Source organism: Pipistrellus hanaki (assembly GCF_964339955.1).
Source record: "Pipistrellus hanaki genome assembly, chromosome: 3".
Taxonomy (NCBI): Eukaryota; Metazoa; Chordata; class Mammalia; order Chiroptera; family Vespertilionidae; genus Pipistrellus; species Pipistrellus hanaki.
The window spans coordinates 5,463,307-5,490,737 of record NC_140505.1 but is presented as its reverse complement, the minus strand read 5'-3'; the positions used below and the strand labels follow the sequence as shown (position 1 = coordinate 5,490,737).

Below are 27,431 nucleotides of genomic sequence, written 5' to 3'. Positions count from 1 at the left end.
TCTGGGTGCATCACCTGAGAACCGCCGCTGCCAAGTCAGCACAGCTCAGCAGCTCCTGAGTTGAGTGTCTGCCCCGAGGTGGTCAGTGCACATTATAGCTACTGGTCAAACGGTCAGATGGTCACTTAGGCTTTTATATATATAGTAATTACACATGAGCCAACATCTGAATTTTCTAAGAAGATCACAGGAATTTGGTTAGAAATAAATTATAAGTGAAGTTCATATAAAACTATTAGAAACATGACTTCCATACTCCGGCCATTTTTGCTGAATGCTTTGTGGCTTGGGGTGAAATGTCATGAAGACTCCCCTGCCAGCTACAACATGATGGAGAAATCTCAGATCAGTGACGCCATTGAAAGGATATTTCAGAATTCCTGTGTGCGGAATAGCTATGACCCTGAGGTGCCATCTCCCTTTGATCTCATGGCAGAAGCCGGGGACAGGGAGGTCCCCATCCCTCCCCCCTCACTCATCTTATCTGGGCTGAGCCCATGTGCGTGACTGCAGAGGGTCCTGTGAAGTGAACTGCCTGTACGGTTTCCCGGGGAAAGTTGCAGCCATGCCTACAGAGACCATGGTTTAAAACCCGCGAGTTTACTGTGCCCGTGGGAGAATACCCTTTTCCCAACACCAGCCCTGAGACCAGCCAGTCTCACTAATGAGACGGTGGGGCGACCAGGTCGATGAACATGTGCACACACTGAGGACATCGCTGTTACACCCGCTGCCGCCCCCGGAGAACGAATGAGAGAGGTGTCCACTACCCAGTGTGCAGTAGGCTTCTGTCCAGTTTGCTCCATGCTGCAGACACGGAGCGGTAACAGGGGACTGCGTAGGTGCTGTGGAAATATTGTCTGAAAGTCCGAGGTCCTGATGCAAAGTTGGTTGTCCGAGCGGCTGGAGGAAACGCCTGTGGAGTCTGCCTCCCTCCTAGCCGAAGCCTGAGTCCCAGGACCTCAGGTGGCCACGTAACTCAGGACAGTTCCCTAAAGGATCTCACTAAAGCCGTGGTCGGCAAACTGCAGCTCACAAGCCACATGCGGCTCTTTGGCCTCTTGAGTGTGGTTCTTCCACAAAATACCACAGCTTGGCGAGTCTATTTTGAAGAAGTGAAGTTAGAAGAAGTTTAAAAAATTTGGCTCTCCAAAGGAATTTCAATCGATCATTGTACTGTTGATATTTGGCTCTGTGGACTCATGAGTTTGCCGACCACTGCACTAAAGGATCAGGAATAAGATGGGGTAGATGAGAAACATTGGGTGGTATCTCCAACCCTAGAGGCAGCCACAAACCAGAAGTCAGTTGTAAAGACAGATCTTGCTTATGAACCCTAAGTCTGTGTCAGGTGGCAAGCGGATCCCTGGTTAAAAGAAAGGAAATTACAAAGCAACTTTTCAGGTGTCAGCAGCTTTCTAGATACAATGCACCACCTCAGCCCTAATGGATCTAATCATGTAGGATTAGAAATCCTTAAATAATACAGTAAGTCTTGCCTATACAACTGCTCTACTATACTCTACCCAGCCCTGAGAAAAAATGGGGATTACCTGGGCTTGTTGGCTCAGTGGTTGGAGTGTCAGCCCACATCTAAGAGTGTCGAGTTCAATTCCCCATCAAGGGCACATGCCTGGGTTGCAGGCTCCATCCCCAGTGTGGGGCATGCAGGAGGCAGCCGATCCATGATTCTCTCTCATCACTGATGTTCCTATCCCTCTTTCCCTCCCCCTTTTTCTCTGAAACTCATACAAACATACTTTGAAAATAAGAAAAGGGGCGGGGGGGGGGGGGGGAAAGGAACTAGGCATTGTGAGGAACTGGATACAGGTTTTCAGGGAAAGATCCCACGTTCAGATCACATGATAGTGTTAGAGACATCCAAGGGCATATGCCCAGCGGCTCCACATGCCTGTGACGGCCACAGACATTGGTGCCTGGAACACCCCAGTATATGCTGGCTATGCCAGCCCTCTGCCCTTTGCCCACTCCCATCTCCAGAGACCTGCTTGCATGATAGATTGTGTGGCCCCTAGATAGCAGACCATCAGCTAAGAGGGGACGTCCTGGGTGGAATTTGAGATCTGTCTGCCTTTGGCAAGCATGGAGGCCACGGGATGACTGAGGCTGTGGGGCTGGGAGAGTGGACACAGGCGGAGGGAGAAGGGCTGAGCTGGCTTCCGAGGAAGCCAAGATGTGGAGGAGCAGGAGCCACGGTGGGAACACGGAGCTGCGAGATGCAGGGGACAGTGACGGCGGCCCAGGGCAAGGGGAGGCTGTGGAGATGAACAGCCACAGGGTTAGCCTAGTTTCACCCCATTTCAAAATAAGGTGCTTCACCTACGGGGTCTTCAGAGTCCTTCCTAGTCCTGGAAATCTGATTGAATAAACGAAGAGGGAGGGCAGAAGGAGGAAATGATACGTCTACAAATGCCATAGTACGGGGGAGAGCAATAGATAGATGGCAGGTAGATAGATGATAGATAGATAGGTAGATAGATAATAGGTAGATAGATGATAGATAATATATAGATAGGTGATATATAGATAGAATGATAGATAGATGATATATAGGTAGGTAGATAGATAGATAATAGATAGATGATAGATAGATAATAGATGATAGATAGATGATAAATAGATAGATAATAGATAGATGATAGATGGGTGATAGATAGATAGATAATAGATAGATGATAGATAGATAGATAGACAATTAATCCTATTGAAAGAATGAAGAGGCACTTCCCAGAGAATGTGACCTGCACAGGGAGAGACCTGCCCTGTGTTTAGGGGAACAGCACGGAAGCCACCTGTGGAGTAGGCTGTGCAAGTGGCCCAGAGAGGTGGGTCAGCAGAGGCCTGACCAGGCTCTGAAGAATACACCCTAACTACCACACAGGGGTGTGGGCGTCACCCTGCAGAGGAGGGAGCCACTGTGGGTTCCTGAGGATGGAGACCTGCTCTGCTCATGCAGAGGAAGAAACCCTGGGGAGGGGAGGCCAGGTGGGAGAGGTGGGGTTGGGGGCAGGCCTGGAAGACACGTGCAGTGCTCAGGATGAGGCATGCGGGAGCCCACGAGAGGTAGCTGAGGGACCGGACACTGAAGGTGGGTACGGAAACTTGACCGAGAGAGGAGCTGCAGGATGTGATGGGCGATGAGACCTCAGGGACATGGGGAGGACTCTCACACCTCCTCCCCGGTGTCCATCAGAAGGGGCAGAGAGGCCGTGGCGAGAGTGCCGTGGACATGACGGGTGGAGGTGGAATGGAATCATCCCTCTTCCTGGCTTCCCCGCAGGAGAGCGTGTGCTGCACGTTCCAGTGTAAACCAGCGCCACGGTGCTGGTGCCTCTGTCTAATTACTGCATGCTTCTCGGGAGCTTCTGGAAGATCCATCTTCTTTATGTGTGCACCTCTTCCTCATGGCCCCGGAACCCGTGCCGGACTCCAAACAGATGCTTAATAAATGATAACTTAATGAAGGCATTAGCGCTGAATAAGAACACAGGGGGCTGTCTCACGTTGGAGCCAACTCACATTTCACAGACGAATGTTCAAAATGTGCTTTTCAGCAAAACTTTCAGAGACCCAGTGGGCTAACGAATATGCTAGTGGGCATGTTTTGTAGCCTACATATTTTTCTTTTTAAGAAACAAATGAAATATGGCAAAACGCTAGGTAATTTTATTAAGGAAACAATTTTACTTTACTATATTCAAGCATTTTGGATTTTTTTTCTATTTAATAGTTCAAAATGTTTTAAATATAAAGTTGAGCCCTAAACTTCAAGGGTTTGAACTGTGCAGGTGTATTTACAGATGGGGCAAAAGGTTTACAATGGTTCCTGTGGAAAAGGATACAATCTATATATATAAAAGGCTAATATGCAAAATGTCCCCTCGAGAGTTCGGCCGGTACACCTGGAGCTCGCTATGACGTGTGCTGACAACCAGGGGGCAGCACAAAACAAAGAGAGGCCCCAGCCCGCGGCCAGAAGGCCCTGATTGGCCTCGATCGCCAGCTGGCCTAGGGACTTGGGTACTTATTTTGTGCACAGGCCTCTAGTTCATAAACAATAATATATAAGAATAAACTCTGTTTTGTATACTCACAACTGGAAACCTACTTTTGCCCCACGCTGTATACATGGATTTTTTTCAGTAAGGATGCTGTTGGCCTTCCATCCAGATTCAACCGACCACGGACAGAAACAGCACATCCTTGGGTGGTGGAGAGCCCGCAGACACAGAAGACCGACTGTGTGCACCGATTTACACAGTTATAACAGCGAACTTGGGCACCTGCAGGTGTTTGTGTCTGGGAGTTCGTTCCGGGCACCGACCCCCCATGGAGCCTGAGGAACGAGGGTAGTCACGTTTCCAGAGTCCAAAGTTCTGTGAGGATTCTCAACTGTGCAGGGTCGTCAACCGTCTATTGTAAGTTCGAACACAAAATTTCCACGGAACGCGTCCTCTCCAGGCCTCAGCCTGTTCCAGCCTCACCATCAGCCCACAGTGGGCACCTGAGCACCTCTGTTTCGTGAAAGGTGACCGGAATGGCACATGGAACTCGAATTCTGGTCAACAAATCCACCTCCAGCCTCTGCAGAAGGCACCCTAGTGCGCAGGACGCCCAGGACAACTGCAGCCGGTGGTGGCTTAGGGATTGGGGTGCGGGCCAGGCCCCTGACCCCTCCCATGTCCCCACAGTGTCCCCAGACGAGAGCGTGGAGCTCAGAGACAGAGGGGCTCTGCCAAGGTCACAGAGGGCAAGAGACAGAAATGGGACTCAGGCAGACAGACCTCCCTCCCCTGGAGCCCAAAGCAGCCACCACAGCCATGGACATGCCCCTGCCCAGGTCCTTATGCGATGGAGGTGGTGGATGTGACCGAGGGCAGCACGCCAGGCTGACTGCATCCTCCTTTCTTACAGAATCTGGGACCTGGACTCAGGGAACAGCCCAGTGCTGGCAAAAGTCTCTATTAGCCACAGCTTGCTGGCAGAGCACCCCCACTCAGAGTGATGGATAGAGTGAGGCTCCCAGAGCCAGGGAGGGTGGGGTGGGCGGAGAGAGCAGGAGAGAGGAGCGGAAGGAAGCAGAGGGACCGAGGGCAAGGGCAGGCCCACATCTCCCCACTCCTGCCACTCAGCCCCTCGTTGCCTGGGTGGGGTCAGGGCCCCCAGAGGCTGCCTGGCGGCCTGGGCTCCGTGTGAACGCAGGAGGGAGTGTCCAGCACACTGAAAACACGTATCCTCCTGAACGGGGAAAAGCGGGGGACATTCAAGAGCACCTGCGATCTGGATCCGAGCTCTCTCTCCAAACTCAGCGCAGGCTTCTCCAGGGGGTGCTCTGCTCGCTCCCATGGCCTCTCCCTCACCCCCGCAACTCATGATGCACCCCCCCTGCCTCTATACCACAGGCTGCAGGCGCCACTGCGGGACTGTCCGCACGGGTGGCGTTGTGTGTGTGTGTGTGTGTGTGTTTGAATGAGCCAACATTTAAAAATCTAGAGATTTCACACCATTCATATCCTGGCCTTTCTGGAAAAATGTAGCAAGCTGGCATCTGGCAGCTCTGCTCCCCTCCCCTGGGTGAGGGTGCTGCCCCCAATATGGGGAGGTGGGTGTGGAGGTGCAAGGAGGTGACTCCCTGCCCGGGAAGTGGGTTCCTGCTGTCCATCACTGAGCCCACGTCCACACCACTTACTGCTAACCTTGTTCCGCTGAGGGAACACACTCCTCTGTCCGTCTCCTGGGAAAGGAGGAAACGAAAGGCAGAGAGAAGGACACATCTTAAGTATGAGAGCCGCCCCGCCAATGGGCCTCAGTGTTGAGGGTTGACCTATTAACCAAGAGGTCACGGCTCAATTCCCAGTCAGGGTACAATCCCGGGTTTTGGAAGGCAGACGATCCAGGATTCTCTCCCACCATGGATGTTTCTATCTCCCCCTCCCTCTCCCTTCCTCTCTGAAATCAACAAAAATAGATTTTAAAAAAGAAATATGAGGACATCCATCTGTGTAGAAGTGACATTTTTATATGCGAATAACCCGGTCCCTTTCATACGTCTCCGTTACCTGCCGACATTGCTGCTCCCCGCTCGTCAGTTTGCTGGTGCTGATCCCTCTCCTGGAGCCTCCTTGCCTCCCCAGGGCTATGCCTGTCCTTCTCCGAGATCTACGGTCCACAGCCGTATCTTCTGTTCTCACCCGAACGCTGGCAGACCGCTGAGGTGCTGTGAGTTTAACATGAGCCACAGGCTTCTTCATACAACAGAACCATCTTATGGAGTCTGACTCTCTCTAGATGAGACCTCCGTCTGCAGGTCACGCACCCTTTGTGGGATGGAGCTGTTCTCTAGTGAGGTGATTGACGCTGATGCAGAGTGAGTGATGCGTTGGTCCTGCACCAGTGACTCCCTGCTGGCTGCTCAGGGCCAGGCGCTGTGGAGGCTCCACTGAGGACAGGAGGGAGGGCCCGCCTTCACAGCGCTTTGTGGGCAAGGATGCCACGGACACTCTGTCCAGCTATTCCACGGGGAAGGAGGCAACTGCTCAACCTCTGTTTCCCCAGGTCCCTGCTCCCAGCGCCCCAGCCCCTTGGGTTGCCATGGCCGTGCAGGTGTGGCGTGGAAAAGGGTGAGGAATAGGTTTGCCTTACTCAGCTAGCTGTGCTCTTAAATGTGTGTGAGCCCCAGGGACCTTTGTTATTTGTGAGTAGTTACTATCCCGGACCTTTCCCAGATTTTGGAGAGTTTCAAGGCACTGCTAAGGTCTGTAGGCTGTAGGAAGGTTCGGTTTTTGTACTCCCTTCAGCTCTCTGGCATATCTGGCATACCTTAGGTCTATAGGCTATTGGAATACAACTTGACCAAAGCAGTCATTCTCCCAGGACCTCTTTGTCTTCCTTCATCACCGTCATTCCTCTCAGTTAGCTCTTACCACATCTCTCACCCTAATGCAGAAACTTCTTGTTTTTTTTTTTTTTTTGTTTCTTTTTTAAATATATTTTATTGATTTTGTACAGAGAGGAAAGGAGAGAGATAGAAACATCGATGACAGAGTCATCAATCAGCTGCTTCTTGCACACCTGCTACTGGGGATATGCCCGCAACCAAGGTACATGCCCCTGACCAGAATCGAACCCGGGACCCTTCAGTCCCCAAGCCGACGCTCTATCCGTTGAGCCAAACCGGTCTCGGCCGAATGCAGAAACTTCTTAAGGGCGTAAGATCGTGTCTTATTTCTTTCAATCTTCCCCAGGACACAGAACACTGACAGAACGTGTGGAGCTTGATTTTAAGGGATTGGGAGAGGGAAAATGTTGGTTGTAAGTAAGGCACGCATTAAATATAAATATGGACATCAAATCAGGGCAAAGCTTCACTACATGTATACAACCTCTTCATTTCTATAGGTTCAGGGGCAGTGGTTCATTATTAATTTCTAATATTATGATAATAAAAGCATAATATGCTAATTAGGCCTGACAACCCAATGACGTCCTTCCGGACAAAGCTGGGGCTGTGAGGGCCAAGCCCTTGGCACGAATCTCATGCACTGGGTCTCTAGTTTTAAACATAAAAGAGGAAAATGTCACGTTTTAATTGAATGTAAGTAGAACATTTTCCCGAAATATTCTCCAAATTTTTGGGGAATACTACAAATGAAGAAGACAGGCTGTCCTTAAAAGTGGACAAATTTAACATTTCTTAAGGTTTATATAAAGCGAGGGTTTCCAATTTTGTTGCATTAACAATATTAATGGGAGTAAATATGTTGAGTTTTATCCATAAGGACTCTAATTTCTATGGGGTGAGGTCACTGTACATTTGCTGGCTGCCCAGGTGACACTGAGCCTTCTCCAGGTTGGTACATGAAGAGAAATTGGAGGGATGAATACCTTTCTCCCTACAATGTCATATTCTAATGGGTTTTTAAAAAGTGAAGGAAACCATCATATGTTCTGTAAGTAATCTGTTCTTGCAGAGAAGAAACATATGTAAGTATGGACATATTTAGAGTTTAAGTTAGGGTCATCACTTTATTTTTTTTAATATATTTTATTGATATTCTTACAGAGAGGAAGAGAGAGGGATAGAAATTAAAAACATCAATGAGAGAGAATCATCGACCAGCTGCCTCCTGCACACCCCCCATTGGGGATGTGCCCGCAACCAAGGTACATGCCCTTGACCGGAATTGAACCTGGGACCTTTCAGTCTGCAGGCCAACGCTCTATCCACTGAGCCAAACTGGTTCCGGCAGGGTCATCACCTTAGAAAACATCCCATAGGCATGAGTGATCACTTGGCTGAATGGAGCCAGACTCCATATAAATGTCCTTATAGCGGAGAAAGCAATGGCCTTCTAGTGGTGTTTACTGCCCAGCATCAGGGAAGCCATGGCTGTGTTTTAGCCTTTGAACTTCTTCTTAAGAACCACTGACATGGCGTTTGATTTGTCCACGGACCTACACCCAGCACACTTGCAAAATAGAAAAGAAAAAATCTTCAAACAGCTGTGGAGACAGCCAAGATCGGAATCCGCTGAGAAAGAAGAGGAAAGGGGTGAGGGCTCTGCGAGCTGATGAAGACAAGAAACCAGCTGGGCTGCAGCCTCAGCCTGTGTGACCTCACACCCAGCATGAGAATGCAGAGAGCCCGAGAGTCAGAAACAGCAAACAGGATGAAGGGTGCCTTCTAACCAGACCGTTAGTTTACAATGTGGTCGCCTTGTGTTTTACTAGCAATAACGTGGAAATGGGACGATACCTACATAAAATACGTTACGGTCTTATTTACATTCTCCTGGTGCTAAAAATCTTAGAAAGTAATTGAAACTTGATTCTATTCAGCTAGCATGTAGGTACTATTATTTAGGTGTTAGTCTCACATGTATACCAATTATAAAAGACTAGAATCCTTTAGAAGGCCTGAGTATTCAACTGTGATATTAAAGCGACCATAAAACAAGTCTTTTGAAATAGTTTCCTTATTATAAATAATTTCAATCTAATGTCTAAGAATAGAAAAAAAAATTTAGATTTGTATATCTTTCACAAGAGATGCATATGTAAATACAAAACCTTCAAAGGGTCATAATTCAGAACAGGAATATGAACATTATAAAGAGCCATCCTTTGAGGTTTATGGTACACTTCAATGAATGAGCATAGAAAAACCTGAATTATTGAACTTGTAAGAAATGTACTTCTTCACTTGGCAATTTCTACAGTAAATGCTGCTACTCTTTTTGAACTTGAAGAAGCTAGTATCCCCAGAAATAAGAGCCCATTCATAAGGCAAATGATTGTCTATAATACACTATATTTTTATGTGGCATCACTTGTGTTTATAAGCAAAATAGCCTTACTTAGTCAATACTTGATATTTAATAGGATACATTATATCTTATTTGATTGACATTTCATTGACTAAATGAAAAGTGATAGAAATATAAGTGCAATTAATTGTCCATTCTGACCCCTTTACCAAAAAAAAGTCTCCTTAGACATGACAACTCTTTTGTGAAACTCGAAATGCCGTACAAGAAATTGTTCATTCCACACAGCAGAACAGCCTGCCTTTTTCTCGTTAATCCATGACCACAGCAGCTCCCCTAGCCTCCCTCTTTTACATACATGGTCAGAGAAAATTGACTAACCTTCATAAGTAGTGATGGCTTCATTTTCACATGCTGTTACCTCTTTCTCAAGTTGCTTTCAATATCACTCACACAAGAAAGGCTTACAAAGAACTAACTCGGGCCCCTTCAGACTTGGGGGACTAGGCAAAGCCATGTAAATGGCCGGGGACCGAGCATAATCAACCCACTGGTCACGTGGCCTAACTGTGTGTGAAAGCATACTTCAAACTTCTCTGGCCTTACTTGCCTTAGTTATTAACCTTTGCATTTTAGGAGTTGAATCTAATCATTCCTAAAATATCTATTTAGACTAAAATTCTACATAAATATTAGACCCAACAAAGGAATCAATTAACGTTTTAAAGGGAAGGAAATGATGGCCACACCAGTCTAGTGCTACTTGATAAAACCATTGTGCGATAGATTCCCGGGTCAGAGTTTGAGGGGGAAATCTATAATCCCCCATCAAAGAGTGGCAGCTTATCCACAGAGCTTCTCAGTCCGCAGGGGATATTCTTTTAAAAGTCATAACGAGGACTTACAACCTATATAACACCCTTCCTCCAAAATTAACCACTTAGACCAATGATTCTTAACCCTGAAGGATCCAGAATCTCCCCCAAAAAACCTCATGACACTTTCCTCTGAGAGAAAAATATAGACTGTGCCCTGATAATTTACATCTGTCCCTAAATCAAACCGTTATGCTCCAGTTTTAAGATTAAATGATAAAAATTACCCTCGGAGGTATTTTTTAAAGGTAAAAACAAAATAATAAAAAACAAACCAGTTCCTAAGAGGTCTACATACATACCAATTTCTGAGGCTGAGAACTACGTACAAATACTTTGCTTTCTTCAACGTTCAAGATGATCAAGCCTTTGGAAGCACAAGTGGTAATTATGCAGCCAACTCCTATCCCTTCTATGACATTTAAATGAAGGACGTGATACATCAATGATTTGTTTTAAGTCCCTCACAGGAGGCTTTGCTGAGAGGCCAACGTAAAATTCACTAAAGCTGATATGCAAAGACTCCCATCTGCACTGCAGTGCCCCATGCTTTTAAAGCCGCTCTCAGCAGAGGATGTGAGAGCTCAGGAGCGCGTCTTACAGAACCAGCCCTCTCCTCCGGTCGCTCCCGGGTCAAACGCATCGCACACCTGCACAGCAGAGTGAGCTGTGTTCCTGGAAGGCGCAGGAGTCATAGGAAACTTGACGGGAAAGAGGTCAGACTTCTGTCAGGGCTATCCTGAGGGGGGACCTCCCTGGCTAAGACCAGATTGAAATGAAATGCAAGATCATATGAATTTTACTGAGATTACTTCAGACCAGGACATCGATAAGTAATGTGTAAAATGTCACGTATGTTTTACAAGTGCATTAACATGAACTGACTTAAGGATAAGAATATAAATATACCACCCATCTTTTATTTTTGTAATAAATAACATTTTGGTTAGCTATGTGAATATTAATATATACTTTTGCAAGTGTCAAAGTTATGTAAGGTGGGCTATTTGTTAAATTTTTGTATGCTCTCTAGATTTGCCCAACCATCTTCATTGCCTTTGGGATTCTTTAAAATATATAAAATGGATGTTAGTGTAAACTTTGATTACTAATATTTTTAAATTCCTTAATTATGGACTATAGAGCACATTATCCATATGAAAAAAAAATCTGAAGTTCTCATTAGTGGAAATATATAAAAGGCAAAAGTTATATGTACATAATTTAATGATGAACATTTATTCATATGAAAAGATGAGAACTTTTCTGTTTGAGACAGTACCTTTAGCTACAATATGTGCTTTAGATCCTTCTGTGCAGAATTTAAAAACCCATTTAATTTTAAAATAATATCATTGCAATGATTGTTCACTTAAAGTTATCACACTGTACATATACTCTGCCAGCTAATATAATATGGATTGAAGCAATATAGAAAATTATGTCACAATGGAAACACAGCAGAGAGAGCATGAGAGAAGTATTATATCTTTGGTAAAGTATTGATTCAAAGTCCCTGACACACATGTGACTTTTAAAATTAGTAATAATTTAAGAAAAAAAAATCTTACTGGCAAATTAACCGAACATGCCAACATTGCTTCTAAGTTTTGTTGTAACGTCACAGTCTTATCATTCAGGGGTAGTGTATTCCAGGACAAAAGTAACACAAAGGGAACGTTTTACTTAATTTCTCAACCACAGGAAACAGACTCCACAGTGTATTCATGCAGGCGAGAAAAAGCTATCCTGTTCGGATGCCCAAGTGAGGATTCCATTCTGGTGTGACAGGCACTATTTACCTCTAAGACACACCGCTAATTTCTGTTTAAACTGGAATTTATTTTAAATGCTACATGTGCCAGCACCTTCATGAGAGAAAGACAAGTTAAAAATTAACTCAGAAAAATAAATTAACTCAGAGCAGAAATATCAACTTGGAGACACGGCAGAGCTGGAAACCACATGTCCTATTTTAATTCGGAGAAAAACAACCTGGCAGAAGTTCCCCTCAGCCTTCACCCCTTTCTGAACCCCAATTCACCAACAGCTTTGGAGGGAGACAAACATATTCTCTTTCTCTGGGAAGGTCTGAGTACTTTCAAAAGCTTTCTCATCCTTCTGGAATGTTTCCTACAGTATTAGCAAACATGAAGAGGATTGATATTTCAGTTATTTCCATTATATCAAGTTATTCCCCAACCATTATTGGTGTCATCATCAAATTCAGCAATATCACTTCCAGAAGAATGTCCCTGTCCTATGGCAATGAAGAGACAGAAAGTGCTTATTTATACTCTAGCACTTATTCCCTGATCAGAGTGAGCCTCCTTTCTGCATTTATTTCAATAACTAGATTTGTGATTTTTGCCTATATGTATTACTCTCATCATTACACAAAATGCAAGTGGACAAGGTTTACATTTTTAAATCTTAGTTTCCTTTTTCCTTAAAAGCACAGGAAGATGTGCTGGAAGATGCTGCTTTTGTCCTTCTGAGGAGCAAGCCCTGGGTCTGACCCGTAGGACTGGCAGCTTTCCTTAGCTGGAGGTTATCATCAGTTCCGAGAGAAATATCTTACATGACAAGCCTGTGCCAGTTCTCTGTTTAGAGCTCCTGAAAAGGATCGTCCCTTCCTAATGTTCCCACCTCCATGTTGACAAATTCCAAATGCTCCAATAACAGTATTAGCATAGAAGTTGCACCACAAAAAAAAAAAAAAAAAAAAAAGGCAGAGAAAATAAGAAATATACTTTCCCATGGGCTTTGGTTGACTTTTATCATGAGCAAAAGAAACATATCTAAGTGTGAACATACTGGCATGTGCCCCATGCAAACCCATTAAAGCACTTCATGCATTTCTCGTGATAAATGACAGCAAAGCCATTGCAATCCTGTGTGTGTGTCTCTGTATAACATACCGTTCGGTTCAAGGAGCAGTCCAGGCACAGCAGCCATCCTGAGGCGCCCTGCACAGAAGCCAAATGCGGGCACAGGAGGGTGCTGGGTGCTCTGGAGCGAGGGAGGGTCTTTCTTACAGACCGTCCCTGTCCTCAAAGGGAAGCCCTACCTCCTCCTCCTGACAGGGCGCCCACCATTCTAATCGTAAATATTACTTGAGCTTAATTTAACTCAAGATGAAATAATCCATTCCAATACAGGAATACATTTTCCTTTTTCTCTTTTTTGTCTCCCCCCCCCCCCCCCCTGGGGCAAGCAGGGACCACAAACTCCCATAATCCTACTATTCAGAAGTGCTTCTGAATCTGACTGAAGGAATAACCATCACTTCTTTCTAAACGACAGCAAACCGAAGAGGAGTTATCACAAGAATTCTGGCTACTGCGCTAATAATAGAAGAAACGGCAGCATGACTAAAATCTATGGATTAAGAGCCTTATCTTCAAAGATAAGTAACCTTGCAAGTTACTTCTAATGATCTTTCAAAATAATCGGGTAGTTTTTTTTTTTTTTTTAAGTCTCTTTATAAAATCTAGGATTATAAAATGATAAGCGATAAGGTGATCAGTCCCATGTGCAAATAAAGGATACCTATTAAGATCGAGTTAGAACTACATTATCTCTTCCCCCAAAATATGAAGAACCAAGTCAAATATTTGGACTTTCTGATTAAAAACAAAAAAAAACAGCACACATAAAAAAAAACCCCAAAAACCTGATTATGCTGTTACTCGCATGCAGGGATCTAAAATGCATACACTTAAAAGTGAAAGAAAATGAGAAGTCAATTTTCTCCTGTACTTACCCAATTAACTTAAATGGCCAATTCTGCCTTTCTAGGCTGCTTTTGCTACAAGACACGCAGCTACGCAGAAAAGAGGCTCAAAGCACCATCGCCCTTAAACATAACTCCCACTCTTCCTCCTCCTTCCTCCCTCCGCTGCCTTTGCCTTCAGTGTGGAAGCAGAGACACAGAGACCCAGTCACAGCAGCTGATCAGTATGAAATACGAGGACCCGCCCCACCCAGGGCAGACTCAATCACATCCTCTGCCCTGTCCCCAAATTCTCCAATGGAAGTGAGAGCGTTCCGCAATGTTTGAAAACACTTTATCAACAAACAGCACCCCACCGCAACTTCCATAAAACTGAATAGGGCATTTTGAATATACAACACACACACACACACACACACACACACACACACACACACACTAGGGACTCTCAAAACACTCACTTCATTTTCAAAGGGATAATAATCTCTCTCTCTCTCTCTCTCTCTCTCTCTCTCTCTCTCTCTTTTTTTTTTTTTTTTTTTTTTTTTTTTTTTTGCAAAGTCCAGACTGTCAATATGGAGGAAATGATTTTTAAAATGGTCATATGTCCAAAAGTGATTACAGATTCCTCAACTTACAGAAAAGACTATCCCCAGAATTTGGTCATGTGACACTCAGTCCACAGGGCTCCTGAACTTGTCAGAACCGGCGGCCATCTCGCAGTTAAGGCTGGCGCCTATCACAAACTTGCTTGGAAAGTCAGTGCCACCCCAGTCCGAGTTCATCCAAGACTGCAAGAGTATCAACAGGGCAGCAAGTTTTATTGTTATTATTATTATTATTTGATACATTATATGATGTGGTTTCAATCTTTTAGTCATAGTATTTATGAGCATCTTCTCTGATCCTGACTTAATCTGCACAGTGATTATTTAAAGGAGAAAGAAACAGCTTTGCATAGATCACTGTCTTTTATGAGAATTCCCTGAAGCCACTATGACTACTCAGTGACCTGAGTTATTTAATCAAAACCATTTCAAAATTATCAAAATTCTTCCAAATGAATATGTCCTGCTGTAGTTCTGGTGTATGAAACATCTATAGGTGTCATAGAGCATGTTTGTGGTTTGGTAGTTTATACTCTAAAGGTTGGCTAAAATAATGCTTTGAAAAGGGCAGTTTAAGTTGCATTATTCTAGCCTTTAAAACTGTTTTAAATGAATGTCTTTAACCAGAGACACACTAGGTCCAGGTAAGCAATCTGTCATTACAGAGAAGAAAATTAGAATATAACAAGCATATATCCTATCACGTTTTGCTATCCTGAAAGCAAAGAACAGCATCATGTGGGACTTTATGTGCTCTATAATACAGTCACATTTTTTATTTAAAAAACCCCCTACACTATAGCTACCGCAGGATAGTATTACCTATATTACCCATATATGCTACACTTTTAATATTTCATTTTGTTTAGACTCTACGCATGCATCTCAGAAAGCAATGCAATATGGACCAAAGCCGTGGAAATTCTAACATGCGTGGCCTCTCGGTGGAGGGTCCGGAGCTGACAAGGCTGAGGCCCACTGGAAACAGCTAAGCAATGCATGCAGGCATCACAGGAGGGACCAGTGCATTCACCACTTTGCAGATTTCCAAAGAGGATAAAGAACTGCTTCCACATGCATTATTTTTCATTGTCAGGGTTAGACCTACAACCCTTGTGAAATAAAGTTGTAACACATACACAAGACATCGAGCTGTAAGTCTAAGAAATCCTTGAAAAACTCAACTAGACCACTGATATAAAGAAAACAGGCCAACACCTAGGTATATGTTTACCACTTATGACTCAAAGGGCCTTAAAACTCTTAGAAGAGCAAGAAAACAAACCTGGAGGCACACAGGTCTTAGGGAGAAAAGGGGCTATTTTAGTTGCAAACATATTAATGAGCGGATTCTTCGTGCTGCAGATAATTCTTACAGGAAGTTCAAATTAAGTCCCCAACAAGGATGTTTTAATTATGAAAGGCAATATTTTGAGACTCTCACAAGCCATCACACTTTGTTTGGAAACAAATGACTCCTCAGGATGCAGAAGTATTACAATCCATCACCAACAAGTTAATTCTCCGTAATAAGGCAGGTTTGGATGCAAACTGATCCATTGTGGAATGCTGTATCTAAAATTGATTACAACGGCACTTAGAATGAATGCAGCCCTCTGAACCACTCCTGTGCTCAGAAGCATTAATCTCAGTTAGGGAGCGAGCTCCGTAATGGTAATGCTTGGTATATAAAAAAGTATGAAATAAATCAGTTTTCATAAGACACGGCGATTAATCAGTCTTAAAACTAGAGGTTTTCTTGTTGTTATTTTTAGCACCAGATTTCTATCAGGACTTCTCAAGCAGCTGACATCTCCAAAATCAGGTTGTCACTGTGTCCTAACAGACGCTTCTGGGACATGATGTGGGAACTTCGAGGGATGCACTGCTTCGTTGTACTGGCTTTCCAGTCTGCGTCTTTATTCTCACTGCACATGACACTCTTCTCCGGCGCTATCCCTCCACTCTACACAACAAATGCAAACACAGTCTTTCCCGGACAATCCGAGGGGATGTGTCATGGAACGTGGGTAAGGGTAGAAGTCTGACAGCCAAAGTATGTTCTCAAAGTCAAAGTGGACATTTGACTGTCACATGAAACGCTGGGTGGATGAGCACCATGCAGCGGATGGGGCTTACCGGGTTCCCACAGCAACCCGCAGGAGAGAGGCAGGCAACTCACTGATGCTGCCAAGCACACAGACTCTCCGAAGCACAAGTGCCCTCCCTCGTGGCATCCCTCAGCCACCGGACACGGCATTGCTAACGGGGGAATAGAGTTGAGTGGAAAGGAGGTAATGCATTTATTAAAATATTCATAAGCTAATGAAGTTGTTTTTGGGGTGCTTTTAGGTGGGACTGTGACCGCCTTCTGGACTCATTTCCCAGTGCCTTCCCAGGGAGAACGCACTTCAGCATTTCCAATTGAATGTCCACAGCCAGGGCCACAAAGTCCCTTTTTGTGCATCAAGCCCAAAGTTGGCCAAGTACTTCTGACAGGCCATTCTGCTCCCAGTGACAGCCAGAAGCTCTCGCCTGGTCTCCGGCTTGCTGGAGTCTTTACAAAGAGGAGAATTACTGGTGGCCCGCAGAAGCAAACCAAGCAGTGCTAGCTGGAAGTTGGTAACTGGATTATTATTACTGCCTAGCTAGGTTTTCCTCATGAATAAAGTTAGGACTTTTCTGTCTCTTTAGGAGCTTTCTCCTATTCAGAGATAAGCATCCTTTGGTTCCTTTGTCTTCACCCTAATCAAGCAAGTTCCCCTTTTCCAACCAAAGACTCCTGACACGCCTGCTAGATTAGAGCAGGAAAAGCCCCGGTGATTTACCTAAAACATTTCTTCCTGGAAAATAAACACAGCCATCCAGGGTGATTCGCTATGGAAAAATAGTCACAATGCTACCACAAACTTCTCTGCTTTATGTTAAGTCATCAAGCAATCCTCATTAGGGTCCATATTCTGTCTTTGGGTGGTGAGCATGAATACTGTTGGCACAGTATTATATATATTTTCCAAATTTATAAGCACTGGCATAATATGTTTTATATTTTCCAAATATATAAGCACTGGCATAGTCATTAGTATATAGATACTTTTTTCATATAAATTGTGTAGTAATTGTAAAAATGTATTTGTTTTACTCAAAGGAACTACATAATTCTTTTTTAAAATAATCTAAAATAAAGTATATTTTCTGCTAGGAAAAAAATAGTACTTTGAGTAAGAGGAATATTCAAATTCATTTAAAAAAAAAAAGGCAAGATTGTTAGGAGAAACAAAATGAGACAGGCAATCCTAAAACACACAATAGAACAAGCAAACTCATTATAAACCCGTCTTTGAAGAATTTAGGAATAATTTGTGAATGCCATGACATTTTAACGTGGGATTAGCAAGTCTTATTACCGAACTAACCTCTCTCTTAGAGCAAAAATTCAATATTTGCTCTGCATTTAAAAATCACCGATAGAAAGTTTCAAGGCTCCTGTAAGAATGTCACATATTAAGAAATATAAGCAAAAAGTTTTAGGTAATCAAAAATGGACGAAGGCATACACAAAGCAAGACCGATGGTGTGTCTATGAAAGCTTTCGTGTTGACTAACACATCAAAATCCATAATGAACGGTCCAGTGACTGAATTTCCAAACTGTTGTGAACATGCCCGAGACTACAGACACTTCTCCAGGCAGGCAATGGGAGGGAGGGGTGTGTGCGTGGGGGGGCGGGGGGGGGGGGGAGACCCGCTTCATTTTTAAACACCTTCACTGAATGGATAAAATCACGCCTTCTGCTCCGTTGCAATACCATCAGGGGTGGGCACTCTTGCAAAGATGCCAGCTTCTGTCTTTTCCTTTCCCTTATGCCAACCAAAGGGAAGCACCTGAACTTGCTTTTATTTCTAGAGAAAGGACCACCCAGCGGCATCTGCCCCAGCCTACAACTGTTTGGCTGGTTTGTTATCAGCAGGTGAGAGAGCAGGAGGCAGAGACCAGCGCCTCTGGTGCCTCCCGCTGTCCGGCCCCGCGCAAAGTGCGGGGACAGTCTCCCTCTCTAACTTCCACCGCTGCCCCCAAAGTGCCTGCTTTAAACCCCGAGGACCCAGAAAGCAGACGCCTGTGCGGGTCAGACAGCAGAGTTTCTCCTTCCTCATAATCGGCGGGTAGGAGTTAGCAGCCGGTTCCCTCCACAGCCGCCCAGAAGGCAGGCGGGAGGGACGCAGCGCGCACGGCCAGGTGGGCGCTGGGACAGCCCTGCCCGGCGCCCTCGGAGCGCTCCAGCCCCTTCCATCGGTAACACCCAGGCAGGCTTTGGGGAGCTGCGGACTCACACATCTGTCATCTTTAAGCGCCCCACCAGGCTATCTGCCAGTTCGGATCCGGCTGCCTGCGGTGTGTCTCCAGCCCCGACCCCGGTTCCCAGACCCACTGGCCGCGGAGACCCGCGCAGCCCCGGCCGCCGGCTCTCCCTCCGCCCCTTCCCACTCCGCGCCCCGATCCTCCTCGGAAAGTGGGGGTCCCAGGGCTCCCCGCTCGCAGGACCGGTCAGACACCTCCTCTGGGAGAGGAGCACGCGGCTCCCCACGCAAACCTGGGGATCCCGCTCAGAGCGGAGCCAGAGCAACGGGCGCCCTGCCCCCACGCGCGGCCGCGGCCTCCGAGCTGCCTTCCCGGACCGGAGTGACGGGGGACCGGCTCCCCCGGCCAGGGCCCCCCAGCCCCCCGGCCAGGGCCCCCCAGCCCCCCGGCCCGGGCCCCCCAGTCCCCCGGCCAGGGCCCCCCAGCCCCCCGGCCAGGGCCCCCCAGCCCCCCGGCCAGCGGCCCCCGAAGTTCCCGGAGCAGCCGCCGAGGTGTCAGAGGCGGGAGGGAGGCAGGGGGGCGCAGGGACACGCGGGCCCGGAGGCCGGAGCGGGCGGGATGCTGGAGGCCACGGGGCTGCCCCCCTGGCCCTGCTCCCGGCAGCGGGAAAGCTCAGCGTCCCTCCTCCCCGCTCCCTCCCTCCTCCCTCCCGGCGCCAGGCCGGCGCTAGGACCCCCGAAGGGAAGGAGGACGCTGGCGGCGCCACTCACCGCGGCCGCTGGCCCCGCTCCGGCCGCTCCGTCCTCCCCGCTCCGTCCTCCGAGCCGCGCGGGCAGCGGCCGGACTGAGGCTCCGGCGCCCCCGGGAGGGCCGCGGAGGGAGGGGGGAGGAGGGAGGAGGGAGGGGAGGGGGCGGACAGCAAGTGGTACAACTTCCTCCGTGCCCACCGCCCCAGCCTGGGAGGGGGGGCGGCGGCGCCCAGGAGTTCACTTTCTTTTTCTCCGCTGCCTCCCCGCGGCCCTCCTGCCCCTGCTCCCCCCCTGCTCCCCGGGTCCCCCTGCCCCCCCTGCTCCCCCCCTGCCCCCCCTGCTCCCCCCCTGCTCCCCGGGTCCCCCTGCCCCCCCTGCTCCCCCCTGCTCCCCCGGGTCCCCCTGCCCCCCCTGCTCCCCCCCTGCTCCCCGGGTCCCCCTGCCCCCCCTGCTCCCCCCTGCTCCCCCGGGTCCCCCTGCCCCCCCTGCTCCCCCCCTGCTCCCCCGGGTCCCCCTGCCCCCCCTGCTCCCCCCCTGCTCCCCCCGGTCCCCCTGCCCCCCAGCTCCCCAGCTCCCCCTCCTTCCCCTCCGCGGCCCCCAGCCTCCCCTGCCGCCAGCCGGAGGGAGTGTTTGGATCTGGGTGCGGAGGAGCGGCGGGAGGCCGGGATGGGGAGGGAGGCGGGGGAAGGGGAGCAGCCGGCGGCGGGGCCCGGGCGGGCGGCGGGGGGACCGCGGGCGGAGGGTGCGGGCGGCGCGCCCACGTGTCCGCAAGTGCGGGGCGGCGAGTGCGGGGCGGCGAGTGCGGCTGGTCCGGCGGGGAGAGGAGGCTGAGCCGGGAGGAGAGGAGGCTGGGCCGGGAGGAGGGGACCTACCCTGCGCTCCGGCGCGGATGGCGGGAGAGCCGGTCGCCCGGAGCCGGATCCCGCCGCGACCATGTACCATCCGGGACTCCCGCCGCCAGCGGTCAGGGTGACAGGTACTCCATCTCCTCTTCTCTTTATTCAGAAAGAGGCTCCGCTCGCCGCCTGCTCCGTCACACGGGGTTTGCGGGCTGAGCCACGTCCCTGCCCCTCCCTCCCCTCCCCTGGCAGCGCGGGGGCCGGAGGCTGGAGGCTCCGCGGCCAATCAGTGCCCCGCGCCCCCGGCCAGCCCTGCACAGCCCGGCTGGGGACGGCGCTCCGCTCCGGCTCCGCTCCGGCTGCCGGGGTCTGGCCGCTGATGCACACGCACCCCAACTTGCAGCCGCGCGTCTGATGCACACGCACCCCCAGAGCGCGCTGTGCGGGGTCTGTCCCCTCACCCCGGGCGGAGGCGGCGCCGGGGCGGGGAGGGAGGGAGACCTCAGTGGAAACACCGATCTGTGTCATCCAGGCCTCTCCCCTTCTTAGAAAACTACTTTCCCTGGCCTTCCTCAGGGTGGGCGCCTGGGCAGCTGAGTCAGCTCGGCGGAGGGAGCGGAGATGCTGAGAGATGGACTAGGAGGCAGGAGGGGTGATAGGAGGCTGGAGGGGGTGATAGGAGGCAGGAGGGGTGATAGGGGGCAGGAGGGGGTGATAGGGGGCAGGAGGGGGTGATAGGGGGCAGGAGGGGGTGATAGGGGGCAGGAGAGGGTGATAGGGGGCAGGAGGGGGTGATAGGAGGCTGGAGGGGGTGATGAGGGCCCCCCCCCCATCCTGCCCACAGCCTGCGAAAGTGCCCTTGCCTGCCTTCCCACCAGTATGTCCTCGTCCTCTCCTCCCAGACCCAAAAGCTCCAGGGACCTTCGGACCTGGGAGGGACTGGACACTCCGACTGCCTTACAAGCCCCAACCCCACAGGGTCCGCCCTTGGACCTCCAACCGGTGCGCACCTGCCTGGGATGAAACCTAGAAATCTACAGTCCGCTAAGAACGCCATCCTCTCTCTCTCTCTCTCTCTCTCTCTCTCTCTCTCTCTCTCTCTCTCTCTCTCTCTCTCTTCTGATCATTATTACCCTTACCTTGGCTTTGCTGGGGGAGGAAATAAAAGTTTGCTGCTCTCTTCAAGTCACTAAACACTGTCACTGGCCACCCACTCAGGCTTCCTCCAAAAGGCTGGCTCCTGGCTCCCATCCTCTCTCCAGGTGCCCAGGCTGGGAGCAGGCCCGCCCGGAGTCAGAATCCGGGCTCCGGAACTGAGGATTGCCGCCTGCAGCTTGCCCAGAACAGCTGTGGGCTTGGCTGGGCCTCCAGTCCCTAGAACCTGCGGGCAGCTTTCTGTGCCAGGACCCTGCGGCCCAGGGGGCGGGTCTCACGGGCTCTGGGTGGACTGGCCTGGGTGGGTCCTGTTGGGACACTGAGCAGAGACCAGGGTCCCAGGGCTGTCCTCGGAGTATGGCAGAGAGACTAGTACATCTGAGCCTCCTTCTCCCACCTCCCACCCCCACCTTCAGAGCAGGGCACCCACCACCCAGGGCCCAGAGGTAAGGAGGGCTGGAAGGAAACACACTTGCATTTGTAAAGACGAAGACTAAGTGCTGGAAAAACAACCATGCCCCTCTCTGGGAAGTCCCCGGCCTTTATCTTAGAGTTTCTCCGGAGTTGGGGCAGAACCTACAAGCAGAACCCCTGCACTTGAACCAGTGTGCCCAGTGCCGTGACCTGAGCTCCTAAAGCCGCTTCAGGGACCCTGCACTCCGCCAGGCCATACCTGCAGCAGGACGGCGCCCAGAGCCAGTGCCAACACCGCCCCTGGCACCTCCCCCAGGAGGCTGGGTGGGTCCATCTCTCCGCTGCCCAGTGCATGCCGCCATGATGGGAGAAAAGACAGGGCTGCAGGAGCAGGTCACCACCCCCTCATTCTAGCCATCCATTCCCAGTTTTTAAAGAAAATGCGTCAATGATGCGGGAATGCCCCTCTTTCGGGCAATCACAGGGGCTACTCAACATGAGCACCCCTGCCATGCCCCCAGGGAACTGGCAGGGGGTTCATAGGTCACTCTGTGGCGCAGTGTCCCCCCCCTCCCCCCCCCCACACACAAATTAAGTGTTTAAAATTTTTGCAAGTCTCCCTCGCTCCTTGGAACCTTGCTATCTAAAAATACATGAAAAACAAAACAGAGCAAACAAACCCCAAAGCACCCGACTCTCAGCCTCGTCCTAAGGAGGCCACAGGAAAATGAGATTGCTGGCGGCACAGGTGGGAGATGGGCCCAGGCAGGTGGCTGCTCCCTCTCTCTGGCTTTTTCCTGGGCCCCATGAAGGCTGACTGGGGGAGGGGGGGGGGGAGAGAGAAGAACAATAGGGGACTGCTGCCTTTCAGAAATGGTAACCAGTCTTGCAGCCTGTCTGTAGCCCAGCTCCCTGTTACATGATAGTCAAAGTGTTTCCCTAAGAGATTCTGAACACTCGCCCTAACTGGATACAGAATGCGGGCCAACTCCAGAGCGGGGCCCTGGGTGCCCCATGCCCCTCCTGGTTAGCAGCAAAGTGTGCAGGTACCTATGGGCTGGGCAGGAGGGAGGTGCAGCCTGGGCCAGGTCCAGGTCCAGCAGTGGAAGGGTTAAATGTGGCCTCCTGGTTTCCCTCCCTCACAAAGAAGCCCGCCCTCCCTAGGAGGCCTCAGGAGAAGCTGGTGCTGTGCAAGGCCAGACCCCAGCACCCCCTTCCTCCTCCCAGTGCACCCTGGGGCAGGGAGGTGGCTTGCAGTGTGGCCACAGGGTGTTTAGCCTCAGGGAGCTGTTGTCAGGGGGTAGGGGGTGGGGGGGGGGTGAGAATGCGGGTGGAGGAGAGCTCCCTCAGTGCTCTCCACTGGAAAAACAAAACAAAACAAAAACCATCAGAGGAGGAGAAGAAATGCTAAAGTCCTCTCTGTTTCCCAAACCTCAGGTGCTCACTGCGAACTCTGCCCAGCTTGGCTGTTGCCTTTGCCTTGTGAGAGCAGAGCATCATGGGAAGCAGGGACAGGTATAAAGGGGCTCCTGGACAGAGCTGTCAGCATCGCCCTCCTGGGTCCCCCCTCCCAACTCCTCTCCGCAGTCACATGGACAGGTTATTTCTCCAAAAAGAAAAAAAACCTGTCGCCCAGCTCCGTGCAGCCCACCCGCCCTGGAAAGGCATGCCTTTGGCCCCTGCCAGCCCCTGGGAAGAGGAGAGGGGGCTGGGGGCCTGCACTGGGGCCTGGAGGGACTGAGGGAGCCCAGGCCCTCTGGGCTGCAGTGGGTGCGGGAGGGCTGGCTCTGCTCTGGCTGCTGAGGTGGAGCCACATTAACCTCCATGTAACCCCAGTCAGTGTCCTCCCTCCTAAGGAGTGCTAGTTCTTTCTTTCTTTCTTTTTTTTTTTTTTAAAAATAAATCTTTATTGTTCATATTATTACAAATGTTCCTCATTTTGTTTCCTCCATTGCTCTCCTCTAGGAGTGCTAGTCTTAGTTCATTACAGGTGCCTCCCAGGGCCAGCCCTGGCCGCTGCCGCTCTGGGGGTGTCAGCGCGCCCCTCCAGGCCTGAGGGCCCAGCGCTGAGCTGCAGGGGCAGAGTGGCAGCTGTCCCTCGCCTCCTATGGGGGCAGCTGCTTCCTCTCCTAGCACAGGCTCCACCCTGCAGAAGGGAAGTCCCGGGTTTCCCAGCGGGGAGCCTCCTGGACTCCACAGGCCCCCCTGGGAATCCTAGGGACTGTGACACCCACTCCAGCATCAGGAAAGAGAGGCCTGACTGCAGGGGACCCAAATCAAGACTGCAGCCCGGCCCATGTGGCTCAGGGGCTGAGCATGGGCCTAGGAACCAGGAGGTCACCATTCCATTCCTGATCAGAGCACCGGCTCCATCCCCAGTCTGTCCCTCTCTCCCTTCCTCTCTGAAATCAATAATATATATATATATATATATATATATATATATATATATATATATATATATATTATTGATTTTTTTTCAGAGAGGAAGAGAGAGAGATAGAGAGTTAGAAACATCTATGAGAGAAACATCGAACAGCTGCCTCCTGCACACCCCCCACTGGGGATATGCCCGCAACCAAGGTACATGCCCTTGACTGGAATCGAACCCAGGACCTTTCAGTCCGCAGGCGGACACTCTATCCTCTGAGCCAAACCAATTTCGGCAATAAAAATATATTTTTTTAAAATCAGTTTAAAATTAATATCCCCCCCAAAAAAGCAGTTTCAAGGTGGCAAAGGGAAAAAAGTTTGTGGTATGAGGAAATGAAAAGAATGGCATTAGCATCCTGAAGGAAAAAAAAAAAAAAGCACTGCAAGCTTTCCCACTCGGGGCTCTGGGTGCTGACCAGGAGGGAGAAATGGCCTCCAGCTGGCCCTGGGAAAGGACAGGGAAGCCAGCCCACTCTGTGCCTCCACCAGGAGGCTCTGCCTCAGCTGAGGACCGGGGATGGGCTGCTCCAAACGCAGGCTGGCTGGAGCCTGGGCCCCTGCAGTGGTTGGTTCCAGGCGCCTCTGCGCATGTAGCCCGTGATTAACAGGTGGCAGCCTCAGAACCAAGGAGTCCACAGCGATCTTCAGGTATTTGGCGTTTTTCTCTCTTTGCAAAAATAAGTAACTCATTCCCCTTGGCTGCCAGATTGATGGGAACTGTAAAGCAAATATCCTAATTTTATCACTGACTAAGTCATAAAACGAAATGACTGCTTGGAGTGGAAAGTATGCTGTCATGGCTTTCATTAAGGAAGACAGGCCTCTGTCAACGCCCGGGCATTTGGGAGCCACCCGGTGACCTGGGGAGGAGACAGACCAGCCTCTCAGTGGGTCCGTGCCCGCGCTCTTGCCTTTCGGGGCCCTGGTGCGTGTCCCGCTGCGGGAACCAGCCTCCACCCGCTCTGCTTTGGGTGGGAAGGCAGCCAGGGGCCACAGCCAGCTGCTGCCTTGGTTTGGCTTGAACCTCAGAAAAGACCCGCTTCCCTGATGGGACTGGAACACGGGCATCGTTTCACAGGGGGCATTTTCAGTTCTGGTTGCACTCCGTGTGTATCCTTCAAACCCGCCACGTGATTCACACTGAAAGATGCAACCTTCATGATAGTACTGAGGGAGTCCCTTTTAAAACCCATAGACATGTTTAAATTGACTTTAGAGGGAGAGGGAGAGAGAAGCATTGATGTGAGAGAGAAACTTGGATCTGTTGCCTCTTAAATGCACCCAGACTGGGAATTGAACCCACCCAGTCTAGGTATGTGCCTGACTGGGAATCGAACCTGTGACCTTTTGGGGCACAGGGTGATGCCCAGCCAACTGAGCCACACTGGCGAGGGCTAAAATGTCATTTTTTCTTTTTTATAGAGGTTTTTTTTTTTTTTTTGGTTTTAGAAGAGAAAGGGAGAGAGAGAAACATCAATGTATTGTTCCACTTACTGATGCATTCATTGATTGATTGCTATATGTGCCCTCACCAGGGATGGAACCTGAAACCCTGGAGTATCAGGATGATATTTTAACCAACTGATGTTTTAACTAACCAGCCAGGGCTCCTATTTTCTATACACAACTTTTTAGTTAGCAATATATATCTCCTAGCTAATAAAGACAGAATATGCAAATTAACCATAACTTCATGACAAAGATGGCAGTGCTCACAGCCAATAAGGAGAGAATATGCAAATTTATGTGACAAGGCAAGAGGCAGAAGGCTCCAGGCCGGAGCAAAGGGGGAAAAGCAGCTCCCTCAGCTAAGGTGGTGTCAGCAACCAGGGGAAGGAAGGGCGATCCTTGCACAAATCTTTGTGCATCGGGCCTAGAGGCCTGGTGCATGAAATTCATGCGAGGGGCTTGGCCCTTGCAGCCCCAGCTGCCTCGGCCAGCCCTCTCAGCCCTGGTCTTCTGGACGGTTGTTCTGCTGTTCAATATAATTAGCGTATTAGCTCTTTATTATATTGGAATGTATGTAAGGTACACAATATATACTGTATTCCGGATGTAAATATATAGTATATTTAATGTAGGTACTAGGTAAGGCAATATTTATCCTAAATTAATGACATGGGACAAGTTTGTTAATAATAACACAATGCCCTTTAGTTATTTCAGGATCCCATCTGTATATGGGTTAACAAAGTAGCCCTTCCTTCAGTGACGTCATTAATATCAGACCCCGGAACATGTTCTCCTTCTCCAGAAGGGCCCTCGTCTCTCCTCCCTTTGTCTGGGGTGTACTCTCCGCCTCCGGAACACCGCTCATTAGAATGCCTGTGAATGGTACCCTCTCCCTCAGAAGTGCTTCCTCCTTGTTTTCTTCACATGACACACCATGGCCCTGATGGGTGGTTGGTTGGTTTGCATGGACCTTTCCCCATAGCTGTGGGCTCCATGGCTTCCCCTGGTCTCCCTCGGACCCACTGGGTCTGGCATGCAGAGCTCTGATACAGGCTTTCCAGTTCACATGGTGAATCTGGGGTGGACAACCTGTATGAAAGATGCTCAATAAATACATGCTAAACTAAAGTGAATCATGAATACAGTGTCTTCATTGAATTCTGCCATTCTTCCTATTTAAACAAAAAAATATATCACAAATACGTTGACTGTGAAAATATATTTGCAACTATACTTTTTGACTTTCCTGCCCCATCTGAGTTGTCATGGCATGCAGTTTAAAAAATTCTGGTCATGATATGAAGCCACATCAAGTCCCTTCTGGACTTGGTTGACTTTTCTCAGAAACATAGGTTGACGTCAAGACAAATACCAGGGGGAAAGGCAAAGACATCAAATTTTGTTTTCCTCTTTTTTTTTTTTTTTTCTTTCTTTCAGCCAGACATAGGGAAATATGGGGAAAAAACTGTAGTAAGCACCTGTCCAATGCAGGTAACCTTGAACATTTTCTATTAGATGTGATGTTATTTATGAAACCCTTACAATTTTCCCAATTTCCCTTGGATTTTTAAACGGGAAGATGCG

At 49.2% G+C, this 27,431-nt stretch overlaps 1 protein-coding gene across 1 annotated transcript in view; it reads right to left on the bottom strand.

The window, feature by feature from the left end:
* Positions 1–20,559, bottom strand: part of LOC311618694 (teneurin-3) — a gene marked incomplete at its 3' end in the record, with an annotated part of 452,876 nt that extends 432,317 nt beyond the window's left edge. The window contains exon 1 of the mRNA XM_084876249.1: positions 20,427–20,559. The remainder of the gene's footprint in view (positions 1–20,426) is intronic.
* Positions 20,560–27,431: the final 6,872 nt, after the last annotated feature.